This window comes from Symphalangus syndactylus, chromosome 6 (genome assembly GCF_028878055.3).
Source record: "Symphalangus syndactylus isolate Jambi chromosome 6, NHGRI_mSymSyn1-v2.1_pri, whole genome shotgun sequence".
NCBI lineage: Eukaryota > Metazoa > Chordata > Mammalia > Primates > Hylobatidae > Symphalangus > Symphalangus syndactylus.
Window position 1 is genome coordinate 61,513,954 of NC_072428.2, and position 21,975 is coordinate 61,535,928.

The following is a 21,975-nucleotide window of genomic DNA, read 5'->3' on the forward strand; positions in this document are numbered from 1 at the left end:
TTATTCTTTATTATCTTCTCTTCCAATTTTTTTCTTTTTTAAAGAAAAACAGTACTAATCTCTTAAATCAAGTCAGGTCAAATGTTGCCATAGTTGTCCTCAGGATTTTTGAATTATCTCATTCTTACTATTCTCCAAGGCTTTGATTTGAAGAGCTCTTTTTTGAGTACAATATGTTTTTGTTGTTTTGTTTGGTTTTTCCCCAAGATAGCCTAGAGAATAAAAATTTTTGAAAGATATGTGCAAATCTAGATGTTGACTGCTTTCAAATGACTACCACTCAGAAGTTGGGGGTAGCCTAATTACTGATGGAGTTAAGGACACGCTATCCCAAAATTTGGGACCTTGGCACTTGAGGAAACAGCAGTAACAAGAAAATTGCTCTCATTTTCTCCCCGGAGACAGGTCCTAAAAGAATTTTCTGAATTTTCTCTGAAGAAAACCTTCATGCCATAGGTTTCCTTCCTATATCTGGAGGAAAATAACATTCTTATTGTCAAAGACTTAGAGACCCCAAGAGAAATCTGAACAGGCCTTGCCAAGTTCCTCCCAGCTTATTACATTAGATCACACCCTTTTGTCCTCCAATTAACATCTATATGATCATTTACCCTTCATTAAACTTAATATAAAAACATACAGTTTTTTTATTTGTTTAGGTCTTCATTTTTGAAGGCTCCTGTCTTATGTAAAATTAATTGTACTATCTGTTTTCATGCTGCTGATAAAGACATACTCAAGACTGGGTAATTTATCAAGAAAAAAGAGGCTTAATGGACTCACAGTTTCACATGGCTGGGGAAGACTCAAAATCATGGCAGAAGGCAAAAAGCACATCTTCCATGGTAGCAAGCAAGACAGAATGAGAGCCAAGCAAAAGGGGAAGCCCCTTATAAAACCATCAGATCTCATAAGACTTATTCACTACCACGAGAACAGTATGGGGGAAACCAACTCCATGATTCAATTACCTCCCACTAGGTCTCTCCCACAACATGTGGGAATTATGGCAGCTACAATTCAAGAGGAGATTTGGGTACAAACACAGCCAAACCATATTACTAATATTTAATAAATGTGTATGCTTTCCTCTTGTTAATCTGCCTTTTTTCTTGGTGCCTCAGCTATGAAGCTAGATAAGGAAAGAAATCGCTTTTCCTCTCTATTACCTAAAAGCTATTTACATTTTATTTTTTCTCTTAACCATAACTGATATTTAGTAGGACACATATGTATGGTCTAAATATTGTAGGTTGGTAAATAGCTCCTGCTTAAAGACCTTTGAGTGGCCTATGCCAACCCTGGATGCCTTGCCTAACCCTCTCTTAATACTCCATACCTCCTCATGATATAAGGTTAGCTCTAAAACCCTGATATGGGCAGCATTCTATTGTAATTTGTTGATATCTCTACCATACCAATTGTTAGTATTTTTATTACCAACTATTCTCACAGCTGAATTCAATACTTAATTCTTTCAGAGGTGTTTTGACACTTCAGATTCTGAAATTATTTAGTATCTCTTAGCCATGATTTCTTAACCTCCAAAACAATACTTGCCTTGCAGTGTTGTGAAAACTAGTAATTTATGCAAAATACTCAGCACATAGTAGGTGCTTCCAAAAACACAATTCTTAAATACTAAGAAAAGAAGAAACATGAATATTTATATCTTTCCTCATATATATGCATTATGTGAGAATACAATTCACTTACCAACTGAAATAGAGAGGTAGGAGTTTCAGAAAATCAGGAGAGAAAGAGAAAGTTATTTTATAGTATTAATAATATTTTATAGATGTTATAGTTGTGTATGGTACAGGGAGGACCTTTCTTTTCTTAAAAAATTAATAATAGCAATTTAATGCTGAATATGATATGATCTACGTTTCCAAGGAATTTAAAATGTATTATATAGTGTTTTCTTACAACCAGCCAAATACATAATTCAGAATAAGGTCAGAAACTTTATGATGGTTGAATTACTTCCAATCATTAGAACCATGATCGGGCTTTGTCACTTCAATATTTACTGTGCATATTCCATACAGCAGGCAATATACCAGGCACTGGGGAACATAAGGATGAATAAGACTATGTCCCTGACTTCGAGAAGCTCATCAGTTAATATAAAGTATAGACCTATAAGTTATTGTAGCAAAATGAGATAGATGCAAAATAATAGATGTACTGTCTGAGGGAATATGAGGAAAGCTTCACAGAATAGGTGTGCCTTGAGGAATAGGTGGAAGGGGAATTAGCCAAGTTTTTGGAGGAGAGGAAGACATTCTAGACCTACTGGACTGCTTTTATGCACTGATGTATATCAGAGAGCAATAAAAGCCATATCCAGCCCTTGTTCCCAATGTCATTACTCCCTTCTTTGTGTAGTTTTAGTTTCAGAGCTGGGATAATTTTTGGCATTTGACTTGCTCTGCTATATTTTTAAGCCTACCTCAGTATATTCATGTTCTTATTAAATACAGTTTAATGGAATAGAAAAATATTTTCTGTAAAAATATTATCCCACCAAGAAAGCATACTCAATAATGAACTAAGCATTTCAGTTCTTTCAGTTGAATTTTTCTATTCAGATTTCATAATATACAGGTGACTATTAAAGCAATAACAATTATGGCCATTTAATAGTATTTTCTCCTTCTATTTCCTAGGGAAGGCAATTTATTTTCAAATTCATAAGCTGCAAATGGAGAGTTATTATTATGGTAATGGACTAAAATGCAAAACAAATGTGGTTATGACACGTGGAAAAACATTCCCACGATGCTACCTAGCAAAGATTTGCACTTCTATGGATATTAAAAATATATGCTCCCTCATCAACATGCTCAGTTATTTATTCCACACATATTTCCCAGTGCTTCTTGTGTGCTAGACATTCTGATACAAGGATGGAAATGCACGGTTCTGGACTTCAAGATTCTAGTTGAGGGAAGAAATATTAACACTCCCTTATGGGGTCATTTTTTTAACCTGAGTTCTGCACAAAGGGAATGGTCAGAGGGCTCATTTGTATTTGTCTAGTGATGTCAGGGAAGGTCTCGGAAGAGGTGAGGGCTGAGGCTGATGGGATAAGTGGAGTTTTCCAGATTAATATGTAGGGAGAGGGCATCTCAAAGGGAACAACACCTGCAAAGGCACAATGCAGAGAGTTATGCAAGTGCAGGTGGAGGGAGGAGAAGGAGAGAAAGGTTCAGAGAACTACAACTGAATCTGAAGGTGGAGAAAGATGGGCCGTGTTTCAAGTTCTGAGGCGACAGAGTCACAGCTGTAACAATGGTTCTTTTAGAAAGAGAATTCTTTGAAAACATCCTCTTCCCACGCCATATTTCAGTCACATACCTTCAGGTTCAACCTGTCTTGTGTGAATTACTTACGTTAGCATAATCAAGAGGTAGCTACTGTATTTACCCTCTGGCGGTCCCTTAAGACTAACTTATTAGGAGGGCAAAGATGATTTCTACCTCATTAACCACTGTACTTCTAAGGCCCAGGACAGCCTGTGCCTCATAATTGGTACTCACTGAAAATTTGTGGATTGAATAAATAAGAGGAAAAATTGGTTACTGACCTAATATCATTATGGCTCTGGCAACTATTAGCTGCATCTCCTTGGGAAAGTGCTTGACATCACAAGCGCATCATTTTCAACTGTAACATGTGTGTACTACACTCCTCTTGATACTGTCAGGATGAAATTGGGTTGTTCATGTGAGAGGCAATACAAATGCCTAACATTTGTAAATAAAGATAAAACATCTTTAATGTGTAATACATGTTGCTTCCAATCTCTTTTTTAAAAAAATCATTCTCTTTGTCTTATATACAAATTTAAATATCCTATTAAATAGCCAAACAAAGGAAGCAATCAAAATAGCAACCAAATCCGCCCTGCAATCCTGCACCTCCCGCACGCCTCACCAGCACTGTTCTATTACTTTCCATTTCACTGTCGAATATCTGGTAAAAATGATTTAAGTTCACTACCAACTTTCTAAAGGACATGCTTCAAACCTTAACATGCAGGCCTTTGCTTCTAAAATTCCATTTGTAGTGTTTTACTTTTTTAAATTTTACGGTAAGTGGTCTTCTAATTGCCAAATCTACTCATCTTTTCTCTTACCAGAACTCTTAGCAGGAAGTTCTTTCTCTTTCCTTGATTTTCATGACATGTCAGCCTCGGTCCCTTCCCTAACTCTTGAGAAAATGAAAGCTTGTTGTTCCCTGCCTCTTCTTCTGTCAGTCCCCTAAATTTAGACACTTCTCAAAGCAGCATAATTTTTTCTCTCATAATTCTACAATAGACTTGGTTTCACAGCTTTGTTCTAGTCTCCCAGTAGCCACTGACAACTAGCCCTGTTTTCCTCATAATGACCAACACCACCTGCCCAGCATCCTCTGACATCTCCACATGAGAGTGGGAACATACTTCTACATCACTGTGGTAAAGACAAATCCTCTTACTGCCTCCTTTTCCAACCTGGTTCTCCTCTTATGTATATAAGAAAGGCGATTATCTTCCTCTTTGAAATTATAATCATTTTCTGGTTCCAAAAACTCTTCCATTCTCACAGACTATTCACTCAATTTCGAGAATTTTAACTTTACAGCATAGTAGGGACTCTTCCACATAGCCTCTCACCTTTCTCAGATAATTGCAACAGTTTCCTCCCAACTCCAATTTTTATCTTCTCTATGCTATACTCTATAGCCAAAGCAGCTCTGTATAAATCACAGATCTATTCATGTCATTCTCCAGTTGGGCCACATTTAATTGTTCTTATTATTAAGAAAGAAAAAAAAAATATCACCCAAGGCATTTCAGCCCTGCAGCCAAATCTTTGAAACACCTCAGGCAACCTTCTAAAAGTAGAGAAAATGAGAAGGCTTGCCTTCACCTCAATTCATTTTCCCTTCAGATATCTGAGTCCTGTAAGACTCATTACCATTCCCGTGTGGCCTCTCACCTTGCTGACTTGGCCTCTGCCATCTCTTCTGCCTGGAATACCATCAGTCTCCGCCAGCTGCACTTCTGTCACTTACCACAGCCCAGATTCTACCTCTCCAAGGTTAGTCTGGGGCCTTGAGTGATATTTTCTAACACTCAACACATTAAACAAATTATTTTTCTAACATTTAGAGTTAGAAACAGTCTCCCTCATAAGTGTGTTTTATACCCATGCTCAGAAATAAGTTCGAGTCATGGTTATCTTTCGTTCATTCGGTCTGTTATTTTAGGCTGCTGCGTTATCATCAACATTAGAGCAGGATCGTTGACTTTAGGTATAAGATTAGCAAGAAGGTTTATTACTTCAAATTAGACCTTCTGATGAGATTCAGATTATCCCATATAATTATTGCCAGCAAGAAATGATCCACCACCATACATTTAATTGCGGTCTAATTTTTTTTTAAAGGGGGCTGCAGGGAGGGGGAGAATTACATGGGGAGATTGATTCATTGAAGTGAGTCAGGTAAACAGCGTTTAGTGCGGAGGGATTTAAAGGTTCATCCGTTTCTATTTATTCCTGTAACTTAAGAGCCCAATTAAGTATAATGGGTTAAAGTATTAAAAATCGGTTTGATTATCACTACTTACTCAGTGAGACACTGATTAAAGCTTAGGGAAAAGACAATTCTATTCATAGAGCTGAGAGAGCGAGAAAGACCAGAAATGGTTTATGGGCACTCTTCACCTTATATTTTCAAGGCCTTTAATGAGGGGGAAATAAGGAAAATTGAAAATTTGTTCTTCAAAGGCTGACCTAATAAGTTGAAGAGGCAGTGACAATGCTGTGTTACTTTTAGGGTGTGACAGCATCTACATTCCAGTTGCCAAACATATGCCTCATACCAGCTTGCCCCATCTGCGCTCCCTGAAAGATAGTATCTTTTTCTGAAATAAAAATGTGCTTTCTTCTTTTCCTTGTCCCTCCTACCACCACTGAGTTATGTCATTTCAGATTATTTTAAGTTAAAATTCTTCAGTGAAATTAGTTTAACCAAGATGTCAAAGTGACAAAACAGTGTATTGGAAAGAGCACTGAATATGAAGCCACAGAGAATTGATCTCAAGTCCTAATTGTGCCTCATTCTTTCTTTCCTTCATTCATGCAAGAAATGTTTTATAAGCCAGCTATGGGACCTTGGCCAAGTTAATTAACCACACTAAGATTTAGTTTCCTCTTTGTGTAATATAGATATAATCACTATGGCTTGCCTGGCAGGATTGTTGTGAGGATTGCATAAAATTATTAAAGTGAAATCACTTGTACATTCTAAAACACTGTGAATCCTCACGTTTTGATGCTGAGAGAATAGTGAAATGGGAAACCTTAAGGTCTTTAAATCCTGTCTTTCTTGTGTACTGTTTTACACAGTTCCACCCAGTGAGCATTTACTACATGGATTATATATACTAGAAGCCTCAGGAATACATAGGAATACATAAGAATACATAGCAATATATGTATTATGCCATGATTCTCTCCCTAAGGGAAAGGGAGGGGAGAGGGAGAAACATTTACCCAGTGCAATAGTAATATAAGACAGCAGAAGCCAAGAGGTAAATAGTCGATGCAGACAGTAAACATGTGAGTTTACAGGGAAGATGGTGTGGGGAAGACTGCAGTGCTGCCTCATTGGACTCATGTCACTGAAGGGGACACAGTGTCCAAAGGGCTCTCATGGCTAGTTAGGACACAGCCACACAGCCAGCAACTGATTCCACCTGGCTGCTCTCCCTGAGAAGTACCGCTAAGGTAAGACCCTGGAAATAATCACAGAAAAGAAGGAGTGATGAGTTCTGGACTGATGAGTTGGTGGAAAACACAGCCCTCTAAGAGCAAGAGCGTGGAATAAGAAAGAAGCTCTGGCTTCCTTTGCAAATACATTACTCGTTCTTCCTCTCCACCTTAAGTTGCTCCTTGTCCTGTTTCCTCTCTTTCATTCTTATGACTTCTATGCTTTCATGTACTCTATGCTCTGTGGTAGAAAAGGGGTGTTGTGCACACACAAGATAAAAGTACTTGTGGGTTCCAGAGGAAGATCTAGCTTACTTCACAGCTTACCCTTCAAAGCTTATGACAACACACCGAGCGATCCCCTTAAACTCTCTGTACCTCAGTTTCCTCTGCATAAGGGGAATAATGCTTACCTAGTAAGGAAGGAAATGCTTAACAAATTGACTTTTTTTGGCTTATAATAGGTACTTTATACATACATCAATAAATATTACTATTTATTGTTGGTTGTACCAAAGAATACCCACCATGGGGTTGGGGGTTATCCTAAAAGCCTTTAAAATAGCATTCTTTTTAACATAAAATTATAGCAACTCTTTCCCCTTACCTCATTTCAAATTGTGTACTTTGTATAAAATATCCAAAGTTGATCAGAATTCTTAATAATTTTAAAACACATTCTATAGCATTTATATTAAATAAATCATATAATTGGATCATTTCTACATTACTAATATTTTGATATTATTAGTTTCATGGACAAAAAAGGAGAAGTTGTTTGAATTGGTAGATTCAAAATAGTTACTTATTCTTTAAATGATTTTTTTCTGATAAAAGAGCTATTTTTTCTCTCTCTCGCTTTAGCTGCTAGGAAGCTCAGAGTCAAACCAAACTCTCAAATCCACCAGCTATTACCAGATCCCAGTTTTCTTGTCTGTGTCCAGTTTTACAAACCTTACTGAAAATTATTCTTTTTATAAGTTGCCTCACACGCTAGCTTAATATCTTTAAGAGACCAACCATAGATAACTGTCTATTACCCTCCATCCATACATGAACTGTATTAGGCTGTTCTCATGCTGCTAATAGAGACATACGTGGGACTGGGTAGTTTAAAGGGAAAGAGGTTTAATGGACTCACAGTTCTGTATGGCTGGGGAAGCCTTACAGTCATGGTGAAAGATAAAGGAAGAGCAAAGGAACATCTTACATGGCAGCAGGCAAGAGTGCTTGTGCAGAGGAACTCACATTTATAAAACTATTAGATCTCATGAGACTTATTCACTACCATGAGTACAGTATGGGCAAAACTGCCCCCATCAATTATCTCCACCTGGCTTCACCCTTGAGATGTGGGAATTATTACAATTCAAGTTAAGATTTGGGTGGGACATAGCCAAACCATATCAATGACCTAGCACTGAAAAATCCATTTTAACGGAGAAGCCATGTGCTATAATTGTAGAAACAGTACAACCCAATGAAGTCTAAATCCAAGTAACATGTACATATGCAAAACAGTCATTGTTTGCAAAGAAACAGATGGTTCTGAATTGATTTAACCTGAATATCATGTAGCCACTCATAAGTTATTATTTTTACCATTTGATTATCCCTCAAGACTATGACAGCTCTGGCATCCTCAGTTCATAGTTCCCGAGGTTGCCCTTGAGATCATCTCCTTTCCCAAGGTGAAAGGAGCAAAACCCATAGAGGAGCATGTGGAAGTGTTTTATGTTCATGGCTATAAGTTGTATATATCATTTTTGATCATATTCTATTAGCTACAATTCAGTCATATGACCAATCTAACCACAAAGGACACTGGAACTACCTCTCTAGCTCATAATAGTAGTCTAGCCCATATGGCTAAAACCACAAGTCTACATCAGAATTTACTTCATTTACAAACAGTTTATTGATAGAAAGCATCACAATTTAAAAATGTACTGCCATGCAGCAGTCCATTTCATCTTGTGAACCATAGTGTAGTAGCTAATTTAAGGACTTCGGATTCAGAGTTTTCATTTCCCCATGGGAAATTACTTAAACCTGCTATATTTCTCCTCAGGTCTGTTCTAGTCTTTGTAAAATGGGCTTTGGCATCAAATAAACCTGCAGTTAAATCCTGGCTCTGGCATTGACAGTCAGGAGGTTTGGGAGATGTAATACTTTTGAAACATACCCCCAAAGTTTTCAAGTGAAAATTATTTCTATCAAAAGGTAGGGTTTATGTTTTTCTCCTTGAATCTGGGCCCTATGACTGCTTGACTAAAAGAGTATGGAGGAAGTGATGCTGTACCAGTTTCTGGCACAGGCTTTATTAAACTGGCAGCCTCCATTTTTTGTCTCTTAAGAAGCTTACTCACGAAATCCAGCTGGCATGCTATGAAGAAGACCAAGAAGTCCTTGAAGAAACCCATGTGGAGAAAAACAGCTGGTCCTGGTCTGCACTCCTGGCCATGTGGGTGAGCCACATTGAAAGTGAATCCTGCAAGTCCCAGTTGAATGCCTCCCCTAATGTCTGGTGGATCCAAGAAGGGCTGTCTCAGCCAAACTCTACCTTATTTGTGAGCAGATAAATGACTGGTATTGTCTAAAGCAAGTAAGTTTTGAGATGATTTGCTTCAGAGCAATAGATTACTAGAACAAGAGAGTTTTGTTTATTCTGTAGGAAGAGCTACCATTAGATTGTTGGCCAATTTCAGAAGAATTTCTATGCCTTATATGATTGTTACAAAATTATTTTGCTTAAAATTCAGCCTATTCAAAATTTTATAAATTTCAATCAGCTTCCTCATTAGACTTCATTAATAAAATAAATGATAATACCTATTGTTTATTGAATTAATCTGTACTATATACCTCATGGGAGCATTTCAGATTTTCCAATTTGATTTCATAATAATTATATAGAATTAATATATTAATAATATATTAATGCTATAGAATATTAATATATTAATAATATATTAATTCTATAGAATATTAATATTAATATATTAATATATTACTATATCTTTAAAAAGATATAATGATTCTATACTCTAGAATTAATATATTAATAATATATTAATTCTATAGAATATTAACATATTAATACATTAATTCTATAGAATCATTATTATATCTTTTTAAATTACTGATAAGAAAACTTAGACTTAGGGAAACTACATAGTAATTAACATCATCTGGATAGGCACACTGATGAGTAAACACTTAAGCCAATATCCTCCCCTGTTTCATGCTACTTTTTACGTATATTATCTGATAAATAATAACTGAAAATCAATCATGACAGCAATGACTGAATGGGCTAAGAAAAGGAAATGGCTTTAATAAGACTTTGTTGACAAAGTTAGCCAAGTAGTGGAGTGGGCAGAGCTTTCTAGACAGACAAAACAGTATAAGCAAAGGCTCTGAGGCATGCCACTTTTTGCCAGGGAGCTGCATATATTTTAGTATTATTGGGATTTTGAGTTTCTAGAACAGAAAATGTACAAATGTCTCAGGATCCTCAGAAAGTATGTGAAGGGTAAACTAGACTACCTAAGAGTACTGGGACTACTATAGGGATAGTTAAGGAAAGAGTACTTGGAAAGCTGCAGCATTTGAGGTCATTCAGGTGACATGATTATTTCTTTTATGTGTTTCTCCGTTCCTCCAATTATAAACTCCTCAAGGATAATAAACCAAACTGATGTTTCTGTGTACAGGTCCCATTTGTAATGAAGTTTTTCATACAGAAAGATATTCAAATATATTCTCTGAATGAGTGAATTTTCAATTAAACATTCTAATTTTAATAAAATGTTTCCTAGGATTACTTTAATATCTATCTCCCATTCTCTTCGAATTTTTGTGAGACAATGTATTATTTCAGGATCAGCTGAATTTAATAGGCTTATTACACTTTGGCCAGTTTTTTACTGGTAAACAACCTGTCAGTATAGGGGTAATTCATATTAAATGCAGTGTAATTTATGTATAGATAGTTTGGGTTTTGTTCATTTGTTTGACTTTTTACTTGTTTCTAGATTAGATAGATAGATGATAGATAGATAGATAGATAGATAGATAGATAGATAGATGATAGATAGATAGATAGATTGATTGATTTAAGTAAGATGCAGGCTCATGAGATTATGGAGGCTGAGAAGTTCTACAGTCTGCAGGCTGGAGAAGCAGGAAAGCCAGCAGTGTAATTAAAAGCCCTAAGAGTTAGAGAGCTAGTGGTTTAGATTTCAGTCTGTCTGAGGGCCTGAGAACAAGACCACTATAGATAGATTCAGACTGATGTCACAGCTCAAGCACTCAAGAGAGTTAATTCAACCTGCCACAATTCTGTTCTATGCAGGTACTCAAGGGATTGGATAACACCCACCCACATTAGTGAGGGCCATGGGCTTTACTCAGTCTATCAGTTGAAATGCTAACCTCTTCCAGAAACACCTTCACAGACACACCCAGAAATAATGTTTAATCAGATATCTGGCATCCAGATATAGCCCAGAGATATCCCAGTCAAGCTGACACACAAAATTAACCATTATATCCATATATGCTAAATCTATGATAATAAGTAGACGAAGAGTTGAATTAGGATGAAGAAGACCTGAGTCACAGCTACGACCTCTGTTCCTCTGATAAGTTTTTCATCATGAAAATGATCATCATTTTCTCAGCCCTGGCTATATTAGGATTTTATTGTGAGAATCAATACTATCACTTTACTATTTCAGTAATAACTATAGAAGTAGCAGCAGTACCAAAAACATTAATGTTCATGACCAACATAACAACTCCACTATATCCGATATCACCTTTTACTGGGGACTTGCTAGATGCCAGACATTAGAGCCAGACTTTAGGTACACTACATCATTTAATTTAGAGTAACCAATGAGACATGCTCTATTATCTTCGTTCTATTATCTTTCTTCTTTACACAATTTTCTTGGCATAAGAATATGTTTTTGATATAATAATAATGAAATCAGGCAGACAACAATACATGGTGCAACATGATCTTTACCACATAAATTTAAAATGCAACCAAGGAATAAAACCAGAAAAAAATATGACTCTCAAATCAAATAAAGTCGCTTAAACATTTTATATCTATCTTTGGTCTCTCCTGTGCCATGGCAAGACTCCTTTTTAATTCAAGTAGGGTTGCTAGATTCAGCCAATAAAACTACAGACTATGCAATCAAACTTAAGTTTCAGCAAAACATCACATATTTTTAAATATAAACATATGCCACCTATTGCATGGAAAATACATAAGCTAAAAATTATTTGCCGTTTATCTGCATTTAATTTAGTTTGATGTACTGTATTTTCTCTTGCAACGCTATTTCCAAAAGCATCTTAAGGGTATGGCATATATAGAATTTAAAAGTACAGACTTTGAAGCCAGGCTCAAACTTCACCTCTGACATCTTGTTGCTTATACAAAATCTGATTCCCTTCTCTGAATTTCTTATCTTAAACTAGGGGAAACAATAGTACCTACCCAATACAGTTTCGAGAAAAATTAAATGGGTTAAAACAGAAACTTTACTATAATACCTAAGATAATGTAAAAGAAAATGGTATTTTAGTAATTTTCTGTAGCAGAGGACTTCTCACTTCTCACACTGATTTGTAGTTGTTCATTTCTCTTTGTTTCCTACATACCAAGAGATATTTGAGAACATGGTATTTTTTTAATACTATATCTAAATTTACAACATTATTCTTGATACATGGCATATATTCAATAGCTATGACCTCTGTTCCTCTGATAAGTCAGTCTGTTCCTCTGATACTTTAATACAACAAATATCTGTTGAATAAATCTATCTTTAGTAGATTTCTAAGTTACATCTGATATATTATTCTGTTCCATAGTGCACTGTTCATTTGTTTAAAATGTAAACTTATAGTCTCTACCTGAAGCCATCTTTATGGATATCCTATTAGCAGAGATTAGATGATCTGTACTAATAAAATAAAGCTCTATTTCCTTTCTTACAAAATTTAGGGGGCAGAAGACCAGAATACCTACTTCATAGAGAAGACCAAAGTGCCTCATGTGCCAGGGTAAGACACAGAGTGGGATGGCTCTTCTGTGAATGTCCTTTTCTGAATATTATCTCATGTTTTAGTTGCCACTTTGTCTTTCATGGTTAGGGTTGCTCTGGGTCACTCTTCGTAAGATGGCCACTTCACAGGCAGCCTCACGTATCTGAATCCTAATGCTCTTGGGTTCACGCTAATGTTCTGTTCCGGATCAAGCTTTTTTTAAAAAAATTATTATTTATTTATTTAATTTTCCCAACCATTTTCTGTCAACCACTACTTAAAGCTTAATTGGAATGAAACTGAAGTGGGGATTATCAGTCTTAGTTGTAATCTACAACTGCCTCACCGTTCTTCCAATATACCTGGAGAGCTTTCTAAGATCGCTGATGCTTCACAGAAGACTTGACAGTCACTCTAGTTACAAGCAATTCTGTTTGTTCACTCAGAGTTTCTCATTCTCACTTCAATGTCTCAAAAAAAAAAAAAAAATCACTGGAAACAAGGCTGTTTCTGGAAACAAACTTCTTATATCGTTATGTAATACAAAGGCGAGACTGAATGCAACTACCATTTATTGTTTGCCAGGAGGGGTCAAGCATATGCTAAATGCTTTACATATGCTTTCTATTTTAATTCCCACAGCACGCCTGCAATATAGGCATTATTTTCCCATTTTATGTATCAGGAAAGGCGAAGCAGCTCACCCAAAGACACAGTCCTGCTAAGTGGCAGAGGTACATTCAAAATCCACATCTGTTTTCTCTGCACAGTATCAGGTTTTAAGGACAATGTGTTTTAGGAGAAACCTGAGTTCAACTCCAGGTTCTGCTTTTAAATAACTGTGAACACTGCATCAATGCAATCAATTTAATTCATTTTAGTTCAATTCTACATTTACTGAATACCTGCTTTATATAAGATTGTGCAAGACACCACAAGAAATAAAAGTTGAAAAGGAAATGGTGTAAGTTCTCATCAAATTAAAAAACTCAGTAAAAAAGATTAGCTATACATGCAAAAGCTGCACTACAAAACAAGATATGACAAGTCCTGTAAAATACGTATAAATTGGTTACAGACATAGAGAAAAAAAGGAAAAGTTGCCAGAGAAGATCAGGAAAAGGAAAATTTGAGCAAGTCACTCAAGGCAAGGGAGTATTAAGGTCTATGTCTATGAGGGTGTTTGTGGAGATTAATATTTGAATTGGCAAACAAGTAAAGAAGATCTTCACCAATGAGGTTGGGCAGCATCCAATCCTTTGAGGGTCTAAATAGAACAGAAAGGCAGAGGAAGACCAAGTTTCCTTTCTGTTTGAGCGGGGACATCCATCTTCTCCCATCCTGCAACATTGTTCTTCCTGGTTCTTGGGCCTTTGAACTAGGACTAAATTACCCTACTAGCTTTCCTGGTTCTCCAGTTTAAAGATGTCAGATCATGAGACTTCTCAGCCTCTGTAATCACATGAGCCAATTGTTATAGTTCCAAAAATAACTATTTCTCTGTCTTCTCTTTCTCTCTCTCTCTCTCTCTCTCTGTGTGTGTGTGTGTGTGTGTGTGTGTATCTCATATTGGTTCTGTTTCTCTAGAGAATCCTGAGCAATACAGCAGTTTCTCTTACAGCTTGAGAGACAGCACTCTTGAATTAGAGTGTCCTGGACTCGTCCTAGCTTTACAGCTATTATGACTGTTAGCAAAGTGCTTAACCTCTTGCAGCCTTGATTTCTTCTCTGTCAAAAAGGGATCATAATATTTTCACCTAATGAGAGTTTTCGGTGGTTATGAGAAGCAGATACGCTAGATAGCATTTGTCAAAGCACCTAGCACACCTGCTGACACAAAGTAAGCAAACACTCAATAAAGATTAAAACTTAAGACAGGATAATTAATATTTTTTATAAGCAGCATGGAGGATGGGAGGACAGAATTGAAATCTCCAGGGACAAAATGAGTAAAAACATAGAAGGCAAAAAAAAAAAAAAAAAAGGAAGAAATGTGTTTGTGAGACAGAATATAGTCGATGGTAGGATGTAAGCTGATTTGAAAGGGAGGGAGTAGAATGCAGAGTGTCAGGCTGATGGTATGAGAATGTGAGAATGATCAAAGTGAGGTATGACAGGTGGCCCTGATATGGTACTGCTCATGGAGGCTGGATTTACTGGGTGGGAACAGAGCTGGCCAAAGGAGAACTGGCAGATCTTGGCAACTCTTGAGTTATGGTCTGGAAAGGGATGGGCTAAATCTAATCTTATGCTTTTGCCTTCTGTGTAACAGAGTCCTTCAAAGAGAAAGAAAAAACGAAACAAAAGATAAAGGTTTCTATAAAACACACACACACACACACACACACACACACACACATACTTATCTTCGGTTTGGTGCAACGTAAACTTCAGTTGATGAATGTGGAGCTTGAGAAGGAACTTTGTTACAGGAAATCTAACAGTGGGTTGAGTGCTCAACTTACTCTGAATTCTATAATTATATGTTCTTTATAATCCTCACAACATACTATAAAATAGAAATCATAAGGATTATTATTTCACAAATGAAAAAACTGAAGTTTCAGGGGTTTTAGTAACTTATCTAAAGTCATGAAGCCACAATGTGGCTAAGCAAGAGTTTGCACCTAGGCCTAATTTCAGCACCCATGATTTTATCTAATGTACAGTCCTGTCTCTCTTGAAAACAATCAATCCAAATAAGTTAAATCCATTGGAACATCTTAGTGTATGATGGTAAAAGCAATCTAGATAATGTTACAAAGTGATATCTTCAGTAAATCATTAATTACTCTAAAATGTCTTTGTTTTACTAGTAGTAGTTTTGCTAATAAGTGTTAATCTCTAACAGACAGTTCACACTTAGCCAATCTATTTGATAATCAGTTTATTTATTATAGAGCCTTAACACAGTCATTATGTAGTTCTTTAAGGATCTGAACTAGGAGGACAGCATTTACAAAGCTAGGGTTTATAACAAGAGAAGATCATAGAATTTATGACAGTTGATCTCTACACATAACGGAATAATAAGTCTTTTTTAATCTAAGAGAACTGGAAAGTCTGGTTTTTGAAAGGGTTCCTTGGCAATTTAGATATTACCTCAGTTTTACAGAGGAGGAGAAGGTTCGGTGATCCTTTTCAAAAGCACATAGAATAAGTGTTATAAGTGTTGGAACCGAGATTTGAATTTGGAAATGTTTTATTTCCATCCTAGGACTAGAGACAGATCATGAAGAATTGACAAGATTTGATCTTTATTTTCAAATAAAATACAGTCCAGTTGAAGAGTCAGGTATGTAAACACACACACACACACACACACACACACACACACGAAAAGAAATAGAAGATGGAACAACTGAGCTCATTTGGGTAAGACTATTATATGAGCTCAAGTAAGAAAGCTCAGTAGGATTTTAGTCAGACAAAAGAAGGGAGTAGAAGGCATTTCAGACCAAAATAACAGAGTTGTCAAGGCATGCTGTTACTAAATGGTGTGTATTGAAAACGGGGGCTATTCCATTTGTCTGTAGCATGGACTATGAGGAGATGGAAGGCAGAAGAAGGGCTACGTTGTGAATAAGCTGAAATTTTGAACTAAAGGTTTTGAATTTTATTTTGGTGATGAGTAGGAAAAAATTAAGGGACAAAAGTAGATGAATTCTAAAATTCTTAAACTGTATGTCTGTAAAGGAGGCATAGCGTAAAAGTTGACAGGCATATTATATATACAGAAATATGCTGATTCTCCTTTTCTGTTTCCAAGACTGACACAAGTCAAAGTTAAGCCATCATACAAGAGTGCATTAGTGAAAACATCACTGCCTTTCAAAACATTTAGAACAAGGAAATAAGAAGATATTTTCAGTCTGTGATTGTAATAGAATAGCTGTGAAACAGTTTGATATTCTAGTCTAACAACTTTATAAAGCCACAGCAATGACTACTTTTATCTTCCCCATCAAAGATGATGCACTTTTAATGTTCAAACTATGGCCAAGAACTTGGTCCATTTCCAAGTTAACAAACAGCACTAATGGATTTGAGCCCATAGAGTGGCCGTCCTAAGAAACTTTCCAAGGTGAAGTGATCTTTATTATAATGAAAAGGAAACTATGATAACAGGCATAAAAAATTAAAACAAATAAGCAGTAATCTAAAAGGAACTTATATTGATAATGGTTGATATATAAATGTAGCATTCTTGGAGTAGCTCCTGGAACAGATTCGAACACTCAAAAACATGTGTGTCCTCTGGCTTGAAAGAGCTCTTGTGCACACTGCAGCATTATCATATGGGCACTAATAGGATTGGAAATGTACATAGTACGTCCTTGAAAGATTGCCTACTAATCCAGTGACTTTCAGTTGAAAGTATGGAGGTAGGAAAAAAATAGAGAACAAGTCAGAGAGTTAATGCAATGAAACTAGAGAACCAGTACATAGTAATTTTAAACAGATAATAGATTTCCTGGATCGAAGACTATTCAGGATAGAATATTTTAATTTTCAAATTAGTAATCAACACACATTAAAGGTAGAATACTGATTTCATTTGTTTAATACTATAGAAGCAATGAATCCAGGAATCATAAAGAAATGTTCATAGTCTATATAGAACCATCATTTTTTATCCTTGCTGCATCAAACTCTATCCATCTTTTTTTTTCAAGAAGATAAAGTAAAATTAACGCACCCAAGACTTATTCCCTGGCATAAAGCCCTGTCTTCAATGCCATCCAATCCAAGTGAGGAAAAGAAGGAGTGGTGGGTTAGAGGAAAGAGTGTTGGTAAGGAGAAAACCAGCAATTCCTGCCACACTTTCTATAAGCTGTTATTGGTCAGCCTTTGGAAATGACATCTTAAAGTTGTGGATTCTGGCACTCACCCTGTTCTTGATTAAAATATAATATCTTAATTATCTAAATGTCTTTTCACCAACTGCACTAAGTTCTGCAATAACAGGGACACTATTTAACCACCTCAGCACTTCTGGTAAGAAATCAGCTACTGGCTGGCCTCTTGTTGGGAGACTGTTTTTTTTTTTTTTTCCTTCTGAATCTCAACACAATTTCCTTCACTCCTCTACCTTAAATTTGCTAGCATTAAAATAATGTATAGCATCTGTGCAAAATGAATATTTATAAGATTCATACCCCTCTCCTTAATATCACTTCACTGAATATAACAATAAGCTTCCATTTCTTTTTTTGAAATATGTTAACAATAATACTAGCAGCGACCATGTATTGAGTGCTTACCTTGAGCCAGGTATTATGTCGAGAGCTTTTGCATATCCATTTAATCCTCACAGAAGTTCTCTGGGGTATTATGGTCATTCTCATTTAACGGCTAGGGAATCAGCTAAAGGTATGAGTAACTGTCCCATGATTTTACAGTTATGCCTAATAGGTTGGGATTTAGCCCAATATTGTTAGATATCAAAGACCTTTCTTTTAACTAGTGATTCCCAAATTTCTGTCTCTTTGAACATTAATTCCTTAGGTTGCTCTACAAAAAAAAGTGATCTGAGATCAAATAAATTTAATAAACACTGCATATTATGTTTTTCCCTTAGAGATTTAAAATGCATATTAGGGCAATAAAAGTTCTAAAAAGGCATACCGTCAAGAAACCAGTTTAATTTTGATTAGCTATACATTTTCCTAATTTATTTGAGCATGGAAACTCACGTATTCTCTGTAAATTACCTTATACATCACCCACTTTGGGAAATATAGCCATACTTTTTTCTCTTGAGTCGATAATTATAAGTCTCTTTGACTTCCCATTGTCACTTTTTTACCTGAATACAAGACTTGCTTAATTACTCCACCTTCTAAAGCCTATCTTAATGGAAGTGGTGCCACCTTTTTTTGACCAGAAAGCTCCTATTGATAGATGAGTAAAGTTGTAACTAAACAATAATCTTATCTCCTTACACTCCTCCCCTTCCTTATCATCTTCTCCCCAACCCCTGTCTTGGACCTTGCTAATTTTGACTGGATCTTGAAGTTATAGCTAACACATGATCTGCACCAGAAGGTCTCCCAGAAACACACTACCCTTCAGGTTGAATGAGAATCTTATCTCCCGTGGTACTATGGTACATAGTTCTGAATGGTATGTGGCTTTTAATTCAGCTCTTGAACACATCAGTATCTGCTACAAAGAAATATGTAGAATAAGGAGCATGGAATCCCAAAATTTGTAGAATTCCTGGAGGCAGTGAATCCAACTTACACTCTCAAATACATTAACTACTCTGGAAGATCAAACCCCTTTATTTCTTGAAAAGGTGTTTACAAATTAAAATTAAAGGTCTTCACATCGGCCTTTGATACTGTTAGCAATATGTACCGTATCAACTGTTGTGGCTTTACTTAGATTTGTAATTCTTCCTTTTCCAGCTCAAGTCTTTTCATTCTTTTTCTACACATTCAGCATGAATATTAGAATGAACATAGATTCTAGAGACAGGCAGAATATCATCAAGCAAAAAAAGAACACTACCAAGGTAATTTGCTATCTTGTGCCTCATTTTCCCCATCTGTAGCCTAAACAAAAATTAACATTCACAATTGTTATTGTTGTGAAATCACCTGGCACCTAATTAGTGTTTAGTCAACGTTAGCATTCTTTTCAATGTCAAAACCTTTATTCATGCCCTTCTTGCTATCTGAACCATAATTTGCTAAGACTCTTTCTGAAAGTTTAAGGTTGTTACGAGCTTATTTATAAAGCTTACCTTTAAAGCCAAACAGAGTGAAGCAATAGAAAGGTTATAGTATTTGCAATCAGACAAACCTAGACCTGAACTCTTGCCATCTCCATTTCTTGACTATGTGACTGTAAGTAAGTTATTTAACCTCCCCAAAGTTCAGTTTTCTTATCTCTAAAGTTAGGGGTACAACATCTACCTCATGAGGTTACATCGGGCATTTAGTGGAATAGCAAAAAAGAAATGTCTAGTATTGTGCTACTGCTAATCTCTATCATTTCGTGCAGCATTCAACCATAGCATTATTTCTTGACAAATGTAGTGACTGAGTAAGAAAATGTTTCTTCCAGTTAATGCTAGAGATTAAACTGAAGGAAATCTACCACAGTGTCCTAGAAGTTGATGAGATTTACCAGAATTGATTTTAGCTCTTCCATGTAGGTTTGGGGAGTGCTGCAGTCAGGAGGGACAGAAGAATGTGCAAATAGAAACAGATGAATATTCCAGGCTTCCAGGGTTCATGCAACCCAATCATCAAACTCCTATTCCCAGAGCAAGGCTAGTTATCCCTGTTGAGCTTGGCAGAGGAACAAATAATTCATGAGCAATCTTTGCCATAGAATTAGAGACTGAAGCCTGGAATTAAATCAAAGAGGGTATTTTGCCCTTCCCCTTGGTAGTTGAGGCCATGTACTTGCGTAATGTCTTGTTTCTTCCAAATTTCAGAATGCATTTCTGAGTGTGGGGACATGGGAAGAATCTTTTCACTCAATGGATGAGTTACTGCACCTGATGCTTCAGTTTTTCTACTTGCTGCTAAAGCTTCACTTTTTCAATCCATCCAGCAAGTATCATTCTAGATTGACCTACTTCAGTTTCCTTTATCATGACGTTCAAGAACTGATTTACATCACACCGATACTGATTGTCCCAGATTCCAAAACCATATATAATGACCCTGATATTTTTATTGGCATATTTTCTAATTTCCAGACTTCTTAGTTAACACTCAGAACAACCATAAATTGCTCCTCTTATAAGTTTCTGTTCTAAAAATAATAAAAGAGTTTACTGATGCTGTGAACCATTGCTTCAAGTAAAAACAACATAGGCACAATTCCTGTATAATCTATTGTTTTCTTTTTTTTTTTCTTTTTTTTTTTTTTGCCGTGGGGGGATGGAGCCTTGCTGTGTCGTCGCCCAAGCTGGAATACAGTGGTGCGATCTCGGCTCACTGCAACCTCCACCTCCCGGGTTCAAGTGATTCTTCTTCCTCAGCCTCCTGCGTAGCTGGGGTTACAGGCACATGCCACCACACCAGGCTAATTTTTGTGTTTTTAGTAGAGACACGGTTTCATCATGTTGGTCAGGCTGGTCTTGAACTCCTGACCTTGTGACCCGCCTGCCTTGGCCTCCCAAAGTGCTGGGATTACAGACGTGAGCCACTGCGCCTGGCCTAATATATTATTTTCTAATACCTTACTTTTTAAAATAGCTTTATTGACATATAGTTAACATATCTTACAATTCATCTCTTTAAAACGTACAATCAGTTTTAGCATATTTGTAGAGTTGCGCAGCCACCACCATTTTAGAGTCCATTTGAGATTTTTATCACCTCAGAAAGAAACCCTCTACCCATTAGCAGTTACTCTGTCATCCCCCTCCCAACTAGACAACCACTAACCTACTTTAATTCTCTACGGCTTTGCATATTCTGCATATTTCATATAAATGGAAACACACAATTTGTGATCTTTTAGAACTGGCTTCTTTCACTAAGCAAAATGTTTCTCCATGTTTTATCATGTATCCATACTACATTATTTTTTGCTATCCAATAATATACTATTGTATAGCTATACCACACTTTACCTTTCCATTCACCAGTTCATGTACATTTGTTTCCATTTTTTGAAATAATGAATAACGTGTACAAGTTTTTGAGGGGATATATGTTTAATAATTGAAGGAACTGCCAAACAATTTCTGAATTGGCTTTTGCAAGCCAATGCCTCATTTGAAGTAGAAAAGAAAGTTAATTTTGTAAGCTTGATAAATTATGGCTTTTATTATTACTAGAAAAAGATGAACCAGAGGGATTGACAACAGGTTACAGAAACAGTGAGAAGCCCAGTGTTAAAATTTATTTTTTTAACCTCTAGTCCTGTGTTCTTCCACCTATAACTTTCTGAACCAAGCATATTGCAATGTATGATGATGTTGCTTAGGTCATTTCACCTTATTTTGTTCCAAGCCTCATTTAAACTGTGTAAAAGGACCCAGTATGATACACAAAGCAATTTGTGAGAAAGAGGAAAGAATAGGAAAGTTGCAGGTTATGCAATAATAAATTAAAATGGTATTTCTCCAATTTCTAAAGAAAAAACCCTCTCAGATATAGTGAATAAAGCCAAA

At 36.2% G+C, this 21,975-nt stretch overlaps 1 protein-coding gene and 1 long non-coding RNA gene across 2 annotated transcripts in view; both read right to left on the reverse strand.

Annotated features, from left to right (window-relative positions):
• TENM4 (teneurin transmembrane protein 4) overlaps window positions 1-21,975 on the reverse strand; it is a 3,069,169-nt gene that overhangs the window by 2,149,110 nt on the left and 898,084 nt on the right. The gene's annotated exons all lie outside the window — the stretch shown is intronic.
• LOC129484683 (uncharacterized) lies at window positions 8,659-20,417 on the reverse strand. The gene is made up of 3 exons (XR_008658492.1): window positions 19,585-20,417; window positions 18,098-18,188; window positions 8,659-9,288 (listed from the first exon to the last, which is right to left on the reverse strand). It is a non-coding gene; the product is annotated as an uncharacterized lncRNA (long non-coding RNA).